Source organism: Urocitellus parryii, chromosome 5 (assembly GCF_045843805.1).
Source record: "Urocitellus parryii isolate mUroPar1 chromosome 5, mUroPar1.hap1, whole genome shotgun sequence".
Taxonomy (NCBI): Eukaryota; Metazoa; Chordata; class Mammalia; order Rodentia; family Sciuridae; genus Urocitellus; species Urocitellus parryii.
In genome coordinates, this window is record NC_135535.1 from 204,626,249 (window position 1) to 204,645,550 (window position 19,302).

The 19,302-nt window shown below is 48.8% G+C and overlaps 1 protein-coding gene across 2 annotated transcripts in view; it reads right to left on the reverse strand.

The window, feature by feature from the left end:
* Positions 1-19,302, reverse strand: part of Eef1akmt2 (EEF1A lysine methyltransferase 2) — a 79,938-nt gene that overhangs the window by 17,827 nt on the left and 42,809 nt on the right. The window contains exon 7 of one of the 2 annotated variants that reach the window (XM_026384185.2): positions 10,174-10,374. The exons of the other annotated variant lie outside the window; for it this stretch is intronic. The gene's annotated coding sequence lies outside the window, so the exon portion shown is untranslated. Of the gene's footprint in view, positions 1-10,173; positions 10,375-19,302 lie in introns of those variants that run through there. 2 annotated transcript variants of the gene reach the window in all.

A 19,302-nucleotide genomic window follows, 5' to 3' on the forward strand; every position in this document is an offset into this window, starting at 1 on the left:
GTTTCTAAGCCAGGCTCCAGTCCATTGTGACCCCCACTCTCAGGGACAGGGCTCAAGCTCAGGTTCTTCCCTGTAAAGGGGGACAAGTTACCCAACAACTGAACATGAGACAATTTCATGAAAAAAAAAAATGTATATACAGAGTGTGGCACATAGTAGTAGGTGCTCAACAGATGCCAGCTCTCCAAGTGAAAAACAGACCATTTCCATCATACACCTGTTTGTACCAGGGTTCTCTGGGGCACAGAGAATTAGCTGCCTTTTTGAGTGCTGGGACAGCAGTGATCAATTCCAGGCATATCCTGATCTGCCATGATTCACCCTCCAAAGGGGGATAAAGAAAGAAGGCAGAAGAGACCCTCTGGGAGTAGCCAGTTGCAAGCAAGTAGAATGTCAAAGGTGTAGAGGGGTGGGAGGGAAAACTGCAATCAAGTCTGGCCTTCCAGGGCCATTTCCCCTTTTAAAGCATTAAGGAAAAAAATTTTTTCCACGTTCATCCTCCTAACCCCAACTTCCTCCTTAGTAGGCATTTCTTCTATGCAACTATTCTGTGGTAGATATTACCAGGCTTATCTAGCTTTCTCCTTTCTTCACTCTGACCTAGTCCTGAAAATACCTCCTGGCAAGGTATTCTTGCATTTTTAAAATATTTTCATCCTGATACAAAGGTGGTGGGCACTGGCTCAGAAGTAAATTCCTGCAGAGTGGACTTTAGCACAGAGTCTCAGGGATGCCAGTGCAGCCAGCCTGGACACGACTGGCTGGTGCAAGTGGCCACAAAGCTTTCCTCCTCACCGTCAGCATGCACAAGGGTGGGGAGGTGGTTCTGGCACTGAGGCACTGACGCCTGGCTCCAATGAACTGGAGATCCATGCTCTCCATATGCGCCTTTACACCTCTAAACGACACTGCCCCCGATCAGCTTCCCAGGATAGTCCCATTCCAGGCATATGTGGGCCAAGCAAGACAAGAGGTCCAGGTTCGCACAGCTCCGAGTGACTCACCGGACTGCATTGTGACAGAACTACTTTCAACCAGCTGGACGTCCTTGACATCAACTAGCTGAAGAACCTGGAACACGTCCTCCTTCCTCATGCTACATAGGAGCCACTGTTTTGAGTGAATAAAGCAATTCCTGCTGCCCATGGAAAACATGGCCATGGCGTCAGAGCAGAAATCTTCCCACCCCAGCACATAGGAACAGTAGTATAACCTGTCAGGTCTAGAAGGTCCAGAACAGAGCAGGACCTGAATACAGGAAAGCCGATTTCTGCAGATTTCCACAGGGCCCAGCACGCAGACCTACCCACAGGGGTTAGACACAACAGAGCTGGAGGCCAGCGAGCTCAGGGCTAGGCGAAGGGAGCTGGGTCACAGGCTGAAGAGCTGCAGGGCAGTGGTCGGGCCCAGATTCCCATTGCCACAGCAGATAACTTCTTCATCCCCTCGGAGTCAAACAAACCAATTCCCAATTCTGTTTGCAGACCAGGAAGCTCCACTGTCCCTTCTTTCACCAGAATGCCTCTTCTGAACTTCTGATCCTCTCAAACTTAGATTTCCCCATATCTTAGAAGCCAGCCCAGAGTCCTCTGGCCCAATGGGCCATTTCACAGTGCAGATAAGGCTGTACATCTGCACTGTCCAAACATGTCCATGCAGCAGCTACTGAGCACTTGACACATGCCAGTGCAACTGAAGAACTGAAGTTTGAAGTTCACATATTAGTATAAATTTAAATAGCTCCATGCATCTAGCAGCTGCCACACTGAGCAGCCTATGTCTAGAGTCCAGAGGGTGCATGTAAAGAATACTTTTTTGTTGTTGAGTACTTTGTTGTTGTTGTTGTTGTTGTTTTTCTGTAAAGATCCAGGGAGTAGATATTTTAGGTTGTGTAGACTATGCCACTATAGTGTCAAGGCAGCCACAGATACTGTGTACACTCATGGATGTGACTGTGTACCAATATAACTTTATTTATAAAAGCAAGCAATGGGTTGGGTTGGGTTGGGTTGCCAGGCTTCAGTGTACCTACTCCTGAGAGAGTAGAGTTGGCAGTTAAAATCCCAGAACTACTTTCAACCAGCTGGATGTCCTTGGGCACCTTACTGAACCTTAAATCCTTCACTTCAAAAAAAGGGGGAAAAACAGGGCCCAGAGGTGTGGCTCAAAGGTAGAGCACAAGCTAGGCATGTAAGATACCCCAGGTTCCATCCCTAGCACTGCCAAAAAACAAACAATATCAGTCCTCACTTCATAGGTGGTTATAAGAGTTAAATGAGAAGCCAGCAACACACTTAGCACACAATGGACTTTAAAAAGTATGTGTAGAGAAGGCCTTGAAAACAGAAGGTCCTCGGGGCTCGGGCTCTGGCTCTGGCTCGCTCTGCCTCTCCCACGTATCCCTCTGGGGCTATGAAGCAGGCACCACCAGTCCCAGTCCACAGAGAGGTGACTGCAGCTCAGAAAGCGAAGCAGCTAGTTCACAAACACAACCAAGGGACAGGACTAGAAAAAGCAGGACGAGGCCTCCTAGTTCTTGGTTCCATGCCGCGCTGCGCTCTCTCTTCCTCTCTTTTCCAAGTGATGTCAGCCCTATCCAGGATTCAGCCTGGCTCTCTGCACTCACTCGTGCTGCCTTGTACCATAAGCAGCTTCTTCTGTAAGGGAAGTCATTAAGAAACACAAATTCAACAGTTTCTTAAGGGCTTTAAGACATCAAGCTCTCCCAGTTCCTGTTCTGGGTCCCATGTCCCCTCCAGTAACCACAGGAGCACCCTGCGAGAGGTGGTCCCCTCACCAGGCAGGGCTGTACAGGTCTGGTGCGCTAGAGAGCCGTGTGAGGGCTGGCTGTCTCTCACTGCACTGCTGCCCCACGAGGAGTCCACTACCCCTACCTTGGTGAGGGGGGCCCAAAAGAGGTGCTCTCTACAGTTCCTCCCGGAGCTCTATAGACCACCACGTGAGCAGGCTCAGCCAAATGGGAGGAAGGCTCAACTCCGCTGAGCACAACACAGGCTCCTGCCCAGAAAAGCCACCAGATCAACTCCCTTCTCCTCGGCCCTGTCTGCCAAGACCATCCACAGCACAGAAGAGGGCATTCAGAAATGCCATCTACTCCTCCAGGGCCTAAGACACCACCGCCATGACTACCATGCTGGCACCAGCAGCACTAGGGGCTGGGCCAAAAATTAGCAGAGGCTAAATAGGAACTGGGCACCCAGCTCACAAGGAGCAACACGGAGCTCCAGCTTTCTCCTCAGCCACAGCTCAGGGCTGGAAACTAGACCCTCTGTCTCCAGGGGCATCCGAAGCCTGGCCATGCCACTCATTGCCTATTATGAGGAATATGACCTGGTCTCCCTCAGCCAATGATGCTCCAGCAACTGGGCAGGAGTGGCTGTGCGTGGTTGTTCTCTCACAGGATATGCCAGGTATTTTCTTTCTTTTTTTTTCTTTTTTCTTTTTTGGTACTGGGGATTGAACTCGGGAGCACTCAACCACTGAGCCACATCCTCAGCCCTATTTTGAATTTTATTTAGAGACAGGGTCTCACTGAGTTGCTTAGCGCCACACTGTTGCTGAAGCTGGCTTTGAACTCCTCCTGCCTCAGCTTCCTGAGCCTCTGGGATTACAGGCATGCACCACGCGCCTGGCACACCAGGCATTTTCACACTGGTTGGAAGCCGGGCAGGAGGCTGACAGGCCTGAGAGCTCTGCAGGTGAATAGACATCTGCCAGCCATGCTATGTATGCATGAGCTGCAGTGCCAAAGTACCATGTCCCATAACAGTGACTTCCTGAACCCATTTTGGGAATCCACAAAGACATGCCTGACCCCACACAAGCTAAAAGAGAAAAAAATTCCCCAAAGCAAGTAAAAACTCATTCACCCAAGCACGATGTACCCTCAGCAGCCGGGGGCTGACCTAAGTGGGGTCTCCGCTCCCATTCCAGGCCAAGCCACTTTTTACCCCAGTTTGCAGTTCACCCTTTGGCCTATTCGACCCAGCCAGGCTCAGTTCCTCTTTCAGTTTTCTTTCTAAGAGGCGAAGGCACTGGCCAACCTCCCTGCGAATGAGAGGATCGCTGGCAAGATGAAGCCCATTCGCAGTCAACTAACTTCCTTTCCTCCTCAGGAGTAAACGTTAATAAGCAAACCTACAGGGCTTAGAAAGTTCACCCAAAAGGCTGAGACGCACTGCTGACCCCAGCCATGCCCTTCGAAGCTTCATTATTTTCCTATTTCTCCTTCTCCAAGCCTGAGTCACATGCCACACAGTCAACTAGGCCTGGAATCTGGGCTGGCATCTGCGGGCAGTGAGGCCTCAGGAGCGCCAGCCACCAGCAGTCAGGTGACCCAGGCAGGCCATTCTCAAGTGTCTGTGTCAGCAACTTCCCCCACCCTTGGAGAACAAGCTGCGACAGAGCCAAAGGGGGTACAGAAGCTCCTTTTTCAATCACACTAACATGATTAGATGCTTTTTTTCCCTTTAAGGAAGGAAGAAAGGTAGTTTTACAATGAATCAGATTTCTTCAACTCCTGCCATGCCAAAAGTTCTGTTCATTTTGATTTCCATAGTTCTAATGCAGGCACGAGCAAGAGATATGGGGCGATCTTGGGAATCCCAGGTGCCCCCACTGAATGCAAGCTGCAACTAAATATATACAAAGATGACATCACTCTTGCCCAGCAGGTGGCCCTGGATGAAAATTCCACCTTTAAGGAGCTAGGCTCTTGCCCCTCCCAGGAGGTCACTCCAAGGTCAAAAGGGCTAGGTCCCTGGCCAGTGTCACAGAGAAGATGGTCCCTAGAAAGGCCCACTAGAAAAGACTGACCCCTACTGCCTTCCTACGGCTCCCTCACCAGCTGACTGCTGTTCACCCTGGCCATGACCTTCACCCTGCCCTTGTTGCCCATCTCCCTCCCTGGTCACACAGTAGCTTCTAAGTTGCTCCAAACCTGTTCTGCTCTCAGACACTGAGCATTCTACATTGCAAGCACCAGCACAGCATGGTCCAACTCTAGCCCAAACTTCAGGGTTCAAGTCCAGACTCCTTCACCTCATACTCCACTGCCACCCTGGCCCTGGCCAGCTTAGCTCCCCCATCTGCACACTTCTTACTCACATGCTGAGGTATCCCCCAGGCCCCAAGGGACAGACTCAGGCTACTGTGTGTTTGCACATACTGCTCTCCATTCTCCATCTGTCTAACCCCTGCTCATCCTCAAGACTCGGGTCTATGTCATCTCCTCCAAGAAACCTTCCTGTTCTCCTCCCTGGAGCCTAGCACAAGAAGCCTTCCTATGGCTTCCACAGAGTGTGCTTGCACACACCTGCCTACACTCAGCACACCGCCAGCCCACAGCAGGAACTCCATGAATGGCTGCAGTCTGATCATCCAGAGTACAAGCCCAGGAGAACTTTGAAAATGGGATTCAGTTCCTCATCTCTCGGCTCTTCAGGCCTTGTGAAAGGTCTGACAGTGGCGTGTACTACTGGTGAACTGAAGCAAGCCAGGGAACCACCATAGCAGGTGTGTCCCATGCTCACCACACAAACTGCAACACATCTGAAGAAAGCATCTTGGCTTGGCAGAGGAGCTGTCACATCCACTCGGTCACCTCTCATACAGCCTGTCAGAAAGTTTCATGACTAAATTACCCAATAAGAGGGTCTGTGTCAAAGCCACCCAAGCTCAGCCACCTTTGTGGCCCTCTGGAGAGGGCTAAGACCACAGTCCCTTAGGGGGAAGGGTCACCACAGCCTGAAACACAAAGTCCCCTCCCAGGACCCAGTAAGTAATAAAGTTTTCCTATACCGAGGGGTCTCCCCCAAAAGCTGTCCCAAGTCCAGCAGGAAATCTTATGTGTCAAGACTGTGACTCCTGCTCACCCCACAAGACAATGGGACAGGGCAGGCAAGGAGCAACACTCACAAGACACAGAGGGCAGAGGTGGCTAGAATGGGCAGCCTGTGCCAAGAGAAACCCAGATACCACTGGGAGGGTCCAGGCCCTGCCCTCTGTCATTTGGTCAAGGACTTATTTCAAAAACCATGATGAGTTTAGACGTCTTGTTCCATGAGGAGACCATGGTGATGCTTGGGTGCTGGGGTCCAGGGCAGCCAGATCTCACCCCACATGAATCTGTGGGTGGCACCCCAACTGCAGCTACATCACCTGAATTTAGAGGATATGGACTACAGTTGTCCAAGGAGGTGCCTCAAACAGAAAAGAGGGGCCAAGTAACAAAGACATCAGGTGCAGAGGTTCTCAAGGAAACTCAGAGATGGTTAAGTGGACCCTGCACCCTCAGTCCTTCTAAGTGCAGCCATAAAAATTTCTAAAGAGTTCATTTATAGAAGCTGCCAGTCAGAGCAGAGCCAAGATTCAGAGGCCACATTTTGACCCATACACACATTTAATTTTCTATGGACCAAACCAAATCACTTTTGGTAAACAGAGATTTAGTTTGCTAAAAAGAAAGCTTAAAAGATTTCACCAGCCTTAAATTTTGTTAAAAGATACACTGTAAACTAAATTACAAAACAAACCTTCAACTCTTCCTTCTGAAAAAATTCTATGCCAGCTGAGAACAAAACTTGACAGGAAGCAAAAGCTGTCCCCCAGACAACCCACCCAGCCAGGCTTGGCTCAAGTGTGAGTCCCACTGCTCTGTCCTGTGTCCACCCCCCACTGAGCTTAGGAGCCCACCATCTGTCCCCCAAGTAGCATTAACGGTCACTGGACTCTAAGTGTCCCCACCCATAGACAAACACAGTGCCCCAAATGCATGGGCTGAGTGGTCTTAGTGTCATCACAGTCCAAATAAAGGAAGACACACTTGAGGCGACATTACCTGCTAAGGGCACATGGTCAGCAAAGGGCAGATGCGAAGCCAAGCACTGATTCCAGAGCTGAAAGCCACCTTTGCCCTACAGGATGTGGAACTGGGTCTTCTGGCCCAAGCTCCTCTGTGATGCTGAGCAATCCCCGTATTTCCTGTACCACAGGAAGGCCCTTGTGGGCATGCAGGCTGCCTAGACCTCACAGCAGAACCTCTGTGTCTGACCGCCTCAACTCCTGGCTCACTTTCCTCTGCATGGCACCTTGCCCTTTGCGAGGGGCTTCTCAAGCAGACTCTTGAGCAATGCTCCTAAGAACACCAGAAAGAGGGCCAGCAGGGTGAGCACTTAAGGCCCAGCGCAAATTAGGTGCAGTGAGCGAGCAATGTTATACCCACTACCTTCTGTCTGGGAAATTCAATCATCTGACTGCCAGAGGGAGTTCAGGGAGAGAGGTTACCATGCCAGAGGAGCTCCCCTGCATTCTACATACACACCTTCCTCCCATCCAGTCCCAGGACACAGGCTCCTTCTCCTCACCACAGCATGGAGGTGCTGCAGAGAACAGTCTTTCCACCTTCAAACCTGCTGAGAGGCTGCTTCCAGCAGGCAGATAGAACCTCCTGCACTCCAGGCCCCTGGCCAACGTGAATGCCAGAGCAAGGGGAATTCCAGGCTCAGCAGAGGCCTCTCCCAGCTGCGCTTTGTCCAGCAGGGTGCTTCAGGCTTCAGCCAGCGGGCAGCCTGGGAAGGAGGGTGGCCTCCATGGAATGAGGGAGACAGGGCAGAAAGCAGCAGAAACCTGCATAAGCCACCTCCTGTATTCAGGGAACTGCCAGGACACACAGAGGCCCCAGAGAGGCCCAGCTCTCCAGGAGCTGGAGGCCCACCCAACAGGTCCTGCCGCCCAAATCCTGTCCTACAAACAGCAGCATGTGCCAGGTCAGCTGTCATCAGAGAGTATCCACAGTGACAGGGGTAGGGGGGTGACCCCCCACACACCGCTCACAGCAGGAAGTCTGCCGCCTTTGCACAGGTAGACACTGGATGAAGAGGAAACATGGCATAGTGGGAAGAATAGAGGACTGAGGTCAAAGCCCATGGCATTAGGTAATGTCTCAGAGCAACAGCGCCTTCAGCAACAAAATGGGGCTGTCCCCTGGTCAGGCTGAGCTGAGAATCAGGGAAGCAAACCCACCTCCTGCCGGACACTCAGCAGGGACCCATCAACATCTGCTGGACAAGTGTAGGAATAACAGGCCAGGAAAAAACAACTCTCCCTTCCTCTTGCCTGCCCAAACCCACCTCCTGGTAGGGGGAAGAGCCCTGATCTACTCCCCACCAGCAGGGCACAGAAGAGCAAAGGCACAGACTTGGCAGAGGCCAATACCCTTTCCCCTGAGCCTGTCCCATGGGACTTCTGTACTTCCCATCCGCTGTCTTGCAGCAGGGGAAGCAGAGTGTCAGCCTAAGCAGAGTGAGCTGTCCACTTTCAATAAATACGGGGACCAGGAGCACACATCAGTAGAGGAGGTCAAAAATGGCAGGGACTGCCCGAGTCACCCAAGAGTCACTGAGCACATTTTCCCCCTGACTAAAGAATTCTCAATGCTGATTCAGTTCATCTGCTAGTCTATGCAAAAACAGACTGTCCCACAAGCTGGAATGAGATCCCACATCTAGAGATCTCAGGAGATCAGGGACTCGGGGAACCTAGTGTGCCCTTCTAAGCAGTGGCACGTGACTTTGGGAGAGTTCCCTCACCCCTTGGGAACTGGATCTCTCTTCCAAAAGTTTTTACCAGCAGCTTTCATCAGCAGCGCAGAGAAGCTCTACTCTCCAAGGCTGCTCTAAACATGATTCTATGAAATATAACCCCTAGTCAGTCTGGGAAGACAGTTCTGAGCTGCCAGGTACAACCAGGTGGCTGCCAAAGTGACTCAACTGCAAATTTGGGTAAAAAGAACCAATCACTCATGGGGAAGCACCAAGATGCACCCTGGACCCAAACTGCATTTTTCCTCCCCTGAGGCCCACAGTAGACTATCTGCCAAATCCCCAGGCCCCAAGATGGTGGGGAGGCAGGCCTGCAGGAGAACTGCCTGAGAGTGCACCCCGAGCAGCAGCTGCCAGAGAGAAGGTAGCTCCAAGGCACACTGAAGCCTGTGTGCTGCCCATGTCCTGGCCCAGAAGCATGACCACCTAGATGACTCCACCAGTCGTATTTCACCCAGGGATGGGTACCTTTCCTCCTTCACTGAGATGTGGTGGCTGCAGAAAATTCTTTTTTTTTTTTTTAAATCATTTCTTTTTTCTCACAAGCCTGTGAGGCAAATTTTTTTTTAATATTTATTTTTTAGTTATTGGCGGACACAACATATTTGTTGGTATGTGGTGCTGAGAATCGAACCTGGGCCTCACGCATGCCAGGCGAGCGCGCTACCGCTTGAGCCACATCCCCAGCCCCACGTGAGGCAAATTTTTTTTTTTTTTTAAAGAGAGAGTGAGAGAGGAGGGAGAGAGAGAGAGAGAGAGAATTTTTAATATTTATTTTTTAGTTCTCGGCGGACACAACATCTTTGTTGGTATGTGGTGCTGAGGATCGAACCCGGGCCGCACGCATGCCAGGCGAGCGCGCTACCGCTTGAGCCACATCCCCAGCCCCGGCTGCAGAAAATTCTAAAAGGTCTGCTCCATTCTTGCACAGGAAGGTCCCCAATCCCCTGCTAAGGAAAACCAGGAATGGTGGGGTCTATTCCAGCCCTCAGTCCTTAGTTTGGATACACAATAGAATCAATTCAGAAATCAATTCAGAGATACTGATATTTGGGTCCTACCCTCACTCTTTGATGTTGTGATGTAATTGGTCCTAGAAGAAGTCTAGGCAACAAGATTTTTTTAAAACTTTCCCAAGAAACTCTCATATTCAGCCAACCACTGTTGTAGCTTCTAAAAACCCAGAGCACAGGGGCCCAGCCTTGCTCCATAAACTCCTAGGGACAGAAAAGACAGCAGACCCAGGCAGGCAGCCCTTCTTGAGATGGGCAGCTTCACTCTGCTCCCCAACCCTCCCCACCTTGACACACACTCACAAACCAGGACCAACCTGCAAAGAGCCATCTGTCTGAGACAGAATGCAGGGCCTCTGTTCAGTCCTGGCTGGGGCATACCAAGTTCCCCCATGCTGGAAGATATACAACTGTGTTTGGTTATTTGATTACTTCAGGCATGTAAATAAAATGTGATACTGTACAAACTTAGGGTGGCAAACACCACAACATAATTTACTTCTAGACGTCTGAATTACAAATGGAAAAGAAAAAAAAAAGAAGTTGGAAACCCTTTTAGCAATCTCTTTGAATGGAAAATGAAATCCGAATAAATGGTGATGCTTCTAGAGAGCTGCCAGATTTATTTCCTGTTTCCCCCAGAAGGTCACTGGCAATCATCATATTTTCTTGTGAATCTGTCTTTTGTAAGGATGAAGCAAAACATTTCAGTCTCCCCAGTTGAGGCACTGCCTTTGGTCCTGCAGAAGATAAAGAATTCAATCACTCAAAAGAAAGAAAGAAGAAAGAAAGGAAGGAAGGAAGGAAGGAAGAAGGAAGGAAGGAAGGATGGAAGGAAGGAAGGGCTTAGGAAGGAAGGGCTATAGGAAAGAGAGAAGCAGAGAGAAAAAGGAAGATAAAATTTCTAAGTTTCCCTATAGTGTTAACAAGACTAAACAAAATTTATGCTTTGAGATAAAACAGAACCTAGTGCCTTTATCTTATGAACACCCAAAATGATAGCACGGCTTATAGAGAGCAAGCAGACTCTGAAGCCAGACAGCTCCAGGCAGTATTACTGGCTTCTCTGCCTTCCAGCTGTGTGGCCTTGGACCAGTTACTTGGCCACTCTGAGCCTCAGTTTCTTCAGCTTTAATTGTGGGCTGGCTTTGAGAATTAGGAGTGTATCAAAGCCCCAAGCCAAGGCAATGCCTTTAAAAACCAGTGGGTGCTACTATGAATCCTTAAAAAATTGCACCCATTTGGGCTAAACCCTTTGGAGCCACATTATTCCAATGCAAGAGGAAAATGTTTCTTTAACAAGAGAACAAAAAGAGTGAGTGGACAAGTCATGAGTTGGCCTGCCACCACATTCTGGGCTCAAATGAGTTGTTTACCAACATGATTTGCCTTCTTCTTTCTGAGAGCGGCACCCTGGAAAAAGTCCTTCCAGAGACGACAGATGCCTAAGAGGTGCTCTCCTTTGCAGGATTTTCCTGCGTGGTCTGGCCAAGCTACACCCATCCCCCATGCAAAAGACAGCCTCCCCTGCAGCCCCCACAGCAGGAGAGAGGGAGAATGGTTGAAGAAGCCGGGGGGTTGGGGGGGTGCCTGTCACACTTCTCTGTAACCCCTGACGTGATGTGAAAGTCTACAAGGTAGACCCTTTGAAATGCAAAATCTTCCAGAGTCCTTCAAATGTGTTTTTATTTTCTCGGGTTCCTAAGGCTGCTTTCAGACCCACCCATCAGCATTTCCCCTCTCAATCAACCCACATTTAACAACAAAACCAAAAAAAAAAAAAAAATTTTTTTTTTTTTAAACAAGGACATCTCTCTATTTTTCAGAAAAGCTCAAGTATCTCCAAGACCCTTCGAGGAAAAAAATTTGTCCTCAACTCCAGGTTCCTGGCATTCCCTCCAAGACACCCTGAAGCCCAGTTTCCTCTGGATATTTCCTCCCATGTTAAACCGGCAATGCCCCAACTGCTGCTCAGGATCTCAGAGAATTTTCTTAGAAAAGAATCCAGGTTCCCTCTGGCCAGAGTTTGGTAAGGTTAGGACAGCCATCACCAAAACCACAACCCCAAACTTCCAAAGCCCAAACCTTTACCCAAAACCACATGCACAGGAGGTTTGGATTAAGTATCAAAGAAGTTACCTTAAAACAATGTTGTTTGGCAAAGAAAATTACTTTACCATAAGAAGAACCCTAGGGGACTGTAAATTGCTCTTGAATATAGACTTCAGTGGCATGGTCATTAATCATGTTAATGTAAACTGCACTAAAACAAAAATTTTCTAAGCAAGTCTCAGGGCACATCAGCATATCTAAACCTCTGTTTCCAAAGTTCACATCCCAGCACAAAATGAAACCACTGTTAATGGAGTCAGCTATCACAGCGCAACCCTGGGCCATAGTGAAGGTGATTCGGTGTGTAGACTGAATCTTCATAGCTGGGCACCATGGTGCACACCTGCAATCCCAGTAACTGGGGAATCTGAGGCAGGAGGATGGCAAGTTCCAGAGGATCCTCAGCAACGTAGGGGGGCCTAAGCAATTAAGTGAGACCCTGTCTCAAAATAAAAAACAGAAAGGACTGGAGATGTGGCTCAGTGGTCAAGCATCTCTGGGTTCAACCCTGGTTACCACACACCCCCCCCAAAAAAATGTATATGTGTATGTGTATGTATATATGAATCTTCATAAAGTTAAGCAGGAAACAGTAAAAAGGAGAGTCAGTGATTTGGGGGAAAATGTATTCATTGAACAAGTTTAAACAAACTCTCCCTGGATGATCAGATGTTTAAAAAAGGAGTCCAGGGAGACCAGTCAACATTCCTCACAGCACCCAAGTCCCCTGCCAGGCCTGTTTTGTTGGGTGGAGGACAGGGCAGCAGCTGGACCAGCAAGGAGGAGTGGAGCCCAGCAGAGCTAAGCTGCGCTGAGCCCTGCCAGAGCCAGCCATGTGCCTCGTGTTGGCAACAAACTGGCTCTTTCAAGAGAGGAGGAGTCTGACAGAAAGGACAGCTGCAGCAAAGCAGAAGCTGAGAGGCAGAGACCTCCAAAAAGCTGAGGCTGGGATTCGCCTCTTAAATTAAAACAAAAACAAAAACAAGCCACCTTTGGGTCTTGCAGGGCCTAGTTAATCTATTAACATCTCCCCCTTGCTGGATCAATTAAAGAGAGTCCCTCCACATCTGGTTTCCATCTAAAACTGAAACTTGTATTATCAGCATATTACATAACAAATTATGCCTGCAGGTTTCTTTTATTACACATCAGAGAGGTGTGTGCATGGTGGTGGTGATGATGGGGGTTGTGCTGATCTGAGTATTTGCTTAGTCTTTTTTTTTTTTTTTTTTTTTTAGAAAAAGAACAAGAAATTTTCCTAACGGTGTACAATTAACTCCAGTAAATCACTCTGCCTGGGTAAAACATCAAATAGCCTGAAGGTGGGTCTGACACTCAGTCTTCCGGGCCCAAGTATGGAATAGTAGATGAGAAGGGTGTGCTTTTTTTTCTCTATATTTTTATTGGTGCATGATAATGACACAGAACAGTGGGATTCATTGTCACATATTCGTTCATGCACATGCTATAACAATATAATTTGGCTAATGTTGTTCCCCAGTATTTCCCTGTTCCCTTCCCTCCTCCCTTCCCCTTGTGACTTTCCTCTACTCTTCTGGTCTCCCTAAGGGTATGCTTTTTTTGAAAAGCTCTGCAGACACCTTGCTGCTCCTCATCGTCCCCTGCTGCCAGCTCTCAGCACTTAAAGGCTCCCCTCTCCAGCCTCCTGAAGGAAACAAGAGCCCCTGCCCTTTTCTGAGCTTCCATCCTGGATCAGGCCCTGCTCACTGGACACACTTCAAGGACACCCAACCCATGAGATTTTAACAGAACTAGAAGAATGGGAGGCTGGGGGATAGTGAAAGAATCAACAGCAGGGAAGAGAAAGACTAAAAGTGGGGCAGAGAAGAGCCCAGGAAATAGCACCAGGGCTTCCTATAAAATGTCAATTAAGTTTAGCCACCGTGAAGACAGTAAAGTATTTTGGGCTCTTTCCAAAAAAACCTGATGAATTCTAAAATGCTATTGTGCACAACATACCCTAAGTTGAAAACAGAAAGTAGAAGTGTTTTAAAACATTACCAATTAAAACAGTGAAATGCTCTGCTTTGTTCTGACACAGCTGGGACAACCTTCAAGCCCACTTCTGTAACAATGACATTGCTAGCTTTTATTTAAAATTTGTCCTTAATGTAAAAATAATTGCAGATCAATCTCACCTCTGGGGAAAATAAGTCCATAGGCAAAACTATTTGAACTAGTCTTAAAATCACCTTGCTCTCCGAATGAACACTTGGGAGAAAAACCACAGGCCTTCCCTGAATCCCCTCCCTAGATTTCTTGCCTAGAATAGTGCCCTGGAAGCTGGATCAGCACATGCCTCACTCCTCAGGATGGCTGACAGCATCTAGACCTACCCAGGTGAAGTCATAGCTACCAATCTTGAACTTAGACCCAAACTATCTTCTACTAGAAAGGGACTGTCAACTAGAACATGTAGCTAGCTGTTTGCTGTTTCTGTAGCCCATGCATGGCTAAGGGGAAAGAAAACTCCAGACCTGCAATTCAGCATCAAAACTGTAACTGAGAAAAGTTATAGTTAAGTGGATGAATTAAAATGCAACCAAAACCTGGCCCGGGTCAGGACAGTTGAGTTTCACAGACCATCTCCTTCCTTCCCAAGTCCTCCAATCAGGTAGCATCTTTTAACCTGTAGTCCGGAATGTGGAGCAAGGAGGGATCCCCCATGCAGCCGGTGGGGACTGCTGGGAACACATATGCTAGCATGTCATTTGGAAGTCTGCTAATATGTTGAAGCAGCACAAGACGCTTGCCTGGCTTCCCAGGCCAATAAACAATGCCATTCCAACTCCTGCAGCAGTCAATAGAAAACAGTCCCTTTTCTCCACCACACAACAATTCAACAAACATTTGTTCATGTTGAACAACCGTCAGCCTGGCTCCATCTGCACCAGCTCTAGCAAGGCGAGCGCGGCGGCAGCAAGGCTGCACAAATGCCCTGCCCAGGAGCCCCGGAATGCAACCCACCGCGGGGGCCACTTTCCCAACACCACTGAGTCCGGATTGTACCGAATGGAAGACTCGGAGTGTGGCCTATAGGAGGCAGAATCTCATTCATCAAATACAGCAAAGAGCTTTTCTTTGTTCACCATGGTACTAAGTACAGTACGTGTTAATGAACCCGGGCGGTTAGAAGAAGGAAAACCAGCATCAGAGGGTGTCTGAAGACTCAGGACCTCGGCAAGCCAGCCCGCGCGACTCACCGGTGCTCCAGCATCCAGTTCCACACACAAGCATTGTTCCCCAAGTCCGCAAGGGTGGGGGAGTTGCTGGCCAAGGGCGGGGGGTGGCGGGGGGACTGCAAAAGAAAACACTTGGGGCAACCCAAACCGCGGACCCTCCCCAATGCTGGGTTTCCTCCCCTCATTCGTCCCCGCCCCACCAAGAGAAAGCCCGAGCGGGGAACCCGACTCCCACGGGCTTGCAAATCAAGGATTGGCAAAAATGTGACTCGAACAGTGTGCCCGTGACTGACTGCCCTCCTCGCCATGTGCAAAAGCCACGCCGGCATGGGCGACCCCCACCCAAAAGCTCTGGTGTAGCCACCCCGCAGGCTTTGCCCTCCCAGGACAGAACGTCCTCTCCCTCCCACCCCCATCACGACCGCACCGACTAGCCCAGCAGTCGTGGAGCTCGTCGCTGAGCGCCCGCATCCCAGGGGTGGCGGGTGCAAACTTCCTCGAACAAAAGAGTTGTCTGCAAACGATACAGAACTTCGGGGCGAGCGGGGCCGCACGGCTCCAGAGAATCGGAGCCTTCGCTGCTGCCGCGAACCAAGACTCAAGTTGAGATGCAGAGAGAGGGCACCCGGGCCGGGGGAGCGCAGACTTTTCCGCAGCGACCAGGCTAGCCCTCCCCTTGACTACGCGCTGACAAGTCTCACGCCTGCACCAGGGGCGAGACTCGGTGCCGGCGGAAACCACCCGACTCAACGCGAACGCGAAACCAGGCGGAAAAAAAAGGAAACCAATATTAGGGGAAAGGAAAAAGGCAAGCCCAGCGCGCACGCGAGCCGGGTTCCTTCCAGCCGGCGCCGGGGCGCACAAGCAGGGACCTCTGCTCGGGGCCAGCCCCCCGGACGCCGCCACCACCCGGCCTGAGGTTGCTTACTGTGCTCAGCGGGGCGCTCCGGGAGCGGGCCCCGCACCGTCACCGCTGGCGCTCGCCAAGTCGTCCCGGCTGCCCGCCGCGCGTCTGCCGCGCGCACGCTCTCCTGCCGGCGCCGAGCGCTTTGTACCGTGCGGCTCCCGGGGAGGAGGAAATCGACTTGTCACTTCCTGAACTGTTTGCAACTCGTCCCTTTAACCCGCCCAGGCCAGGCCGCCCGCGCCCGCCGCCGCCGCGGGGCAGACCGACCGCGTCTGCGTGAACTCAGCCCAGCGCTCTGCGGGCGGCGTCGCGGGCCCCGGCGCTCGGCGGCGGCGGCGGCGGCGTGCAGGAGCCTGGCGGCGTGCGACGACGACGACGGCGGCGGCGGCGGCGGCGGCGGGCGAGTGTGCAGTGCGCGTAGCCGCCGGTGGGCGGGGAGTGGGGGTGCCGCGGCGCGCCGCCGGCGGGGGCTAGAGGGCGTCCTGCGAGCTGAGCCGCGCGCCGCTTGCCGAGCTCGCGCCTACGAGGCCCCGGGACGCGGGAAGTGGCCCCAGGCCCGGGCCGCGCCACCACCGTAGCTGCCTGGTCAAGATCTCCAGGGGCCTCTCTCCCTGTCTTCCACGCACAAGCCAGAACGAAAATCCTGGGCCGCGTGGGCTTCGGACATCCAGCTTCCGGGTTGTTAGGTGTTGAGGTTGAAAAGAAACGATCATTTCTGTGGTGTGCAGGAGGCAGGGGAGGGGGACCTCTTAGTGTTGTCACACTTAGAACTAACAGAAAGCGCTAGTTTCCTAATTCGGAGCTCAACCGAAATAAAGGAATGTGTACTTCAGAAGCCTCATCCAAAATACAGGCAACTGGCGAAGGAAGGATTTGTGGTTGCTAAGCAGAGGCAGAGCATGTTTAGTTCTGTAACTTAGGATGTTGACTTAAGTTCAGGAATGTAACCCTGATAGAATAAGCAGAGTATTTTCATTGTGCAGCTCACCTGGGGGAGGGGGATTGTTTTCCTTGTGAGTGAAGCCCTAGATTTCCCATTACTCCTTCCTACTGATGGATGTTATTTTATTGACCTTGTATCCAAAAAGATTTTTAAAGAGGTTTTTTAAAAAGAACTCCCTATGCCTGTTTTGTGTTCTGCTTTGCCAAAAAAACAAAACACCTCATTACTTTACATGGATTGTGTCTGCGCCATTTGAATGGTTCTATTCATAAATCAGGAAACTTTTTCTGTTGCTTCTAGGAACATTTAATTGGTTTTAATCCAATGTTTCAATCCCAGTATCAAACATAAATGAACAATTAACTTCTTGAGCTTGTGTGCACTTGGGAAACGATTATATTTCATGACTATTGCTGAAATATTTCAGCTTGTCATCACAGTGGACCCATTCTTTTCAGAAAAGCATGAGCTAACATCTCATTTCACACTCACTCCAGCTCACTCCAGTGATTCTGGTACAAGATTAGGATAAACAACAATCAGTAGAAAGGATGAGTCCATTCATTTCAAGTACATGATGTAGGATATAATCAGTTCATCCAGAGAACTGAAATAAGCTAATATGCAGAATACTAAAATACTGATATCTTTACCCATAAATATTACTTTTTATTTAAAAATGTACTAAGGACAATTTTAAAAGAAACAAGTACCAAGAATGAACAAAGGAAGGGACAAGGTTTAAGCGAGAGGGCTTCTACACTTAAGGAAAAATAACAGTATTTCCCTAAAGCTATCTCATCATAGTCTCTACCACCTCAGCCTTTCAGAGCTTTAAGGATATAGTTTAATTTGCTAACTTTTTATTAGAAGTACTAGAGTGACTCCTGCTGGCAAACATTCAGTTTATTCCTACAATTACTAGTTCATCGGTTCAACTTAAAAAACAAGATGCAGGGGTCCTAAGCATGGAAACAATTATTGCAACCATTATTCTTTTTGCTTTCAGGATGATGTTAATCTCACAAAATTCCAAGGACGGTGGTTATGGGCACCTCCTTTGCTTAACTCCTTCTTTCCAACTTAAAGCAGCCTGTTTTTCTGGTTCTGAGGCTTTCTTGATGTTTAGAACTAAAATTCCTGCTCAAGAAGCCAAGTTAACTTCAATGAATTTCACATCCTCAAAGGCTAAAAATATATACATCAAGGTCTGTGTCACTTAGTCTTCCATACCATAGGCTCTCCCCACATGTTGTGATAAGTCATAAAATACCCACACTTCTTAGTATTAAATCTTCATAGTTCTTCATTTAAAAAAATCCGACCTAAAAGGTTGTTATCCAAACTCTGAATTTTAAACTATGTAAACTGCAATCTGCGGGTGGGGGAATCTAAACTGTCTACCTTTGTTCAGTACTTACCAGTCAACCAAATCAGAACCAGATTTAGAGCATAACCAAGCACCTAAACACAAATCCACACCCCAATTTAAGAATAAATCCATAAATAATCTGAAAGCTATCACTTATATCTTTTCCATTATCTTTGACAAACACTAGCCTAATTAGAACATGGAACACCCTGTGAAAACATAAAATTATACTTACAGTCTCCAAGACCAATATATGAGGCCCAGGGAAAAAGCACAGAAACACTGGCTCTCTTACTCCCACCATGAGAGGACTACCAAATACAAGAGTGCTTGTGTGCATAGTAGGCATCCACTCAAAACTACCTGGAAGATTGAAATTGAGCATCACTCTATATTAGAGAGCTCCCTCATTCCAGTTTAAAGCTCTTAAGCAACAGGAGACAATAAGGGTGTATTTTATTAAGATAGGGTGTAACCAACTATGACTTGTATCAACAAGCTAATAAAAGTATTCACCTAAGCACATTTGTACAAAGGAGGGTAAAGGTTGGGTTCTGATACACACTAAGGAGTGTCTGAGGCAGTTAGTTGTGTTTAATTTTATGCCTTTAGAACCAGGATAAATGTGATGTTCAAATGACAAAGAGCTAGGCTTTGAAGTCAGAGCTAGTGCCAGTGAATGTTCAGATGCCCCCATCAAAATCTCTCTGTACCTATGGTTTTTAAGAGCTCACCACTAAAAAAATTAGAAACTGTTTTGAGAGAATAACATACTATTCTTTGTACACTAACAAAGTGAACTAAACAAATGTCAAACACGTTATACACTGGGCCTAACAGCAGTATGCAGACGCATGTGTATTAACCCCTTTATTCAGCTTCTAAAAGCCACTGCCTCTTTGTCACAACTGTTGTATTAAAAGCCAGTCATTCACATTTCACAGTGTTCTTTCTACATCTGAAAAGATCTTTTTTCAAGCAAAACCTTTTAAAATTGCTTATAATGCATCATGGAAAGACAGACATCACCAAATCCACCTGAAATGCTTTCAAAGAGACCGGCTACTGAAAATAAGTTAGTAGAATATACTATTTTTGGAAAATATGAAATGTTTCTGTTTATACCTAGAA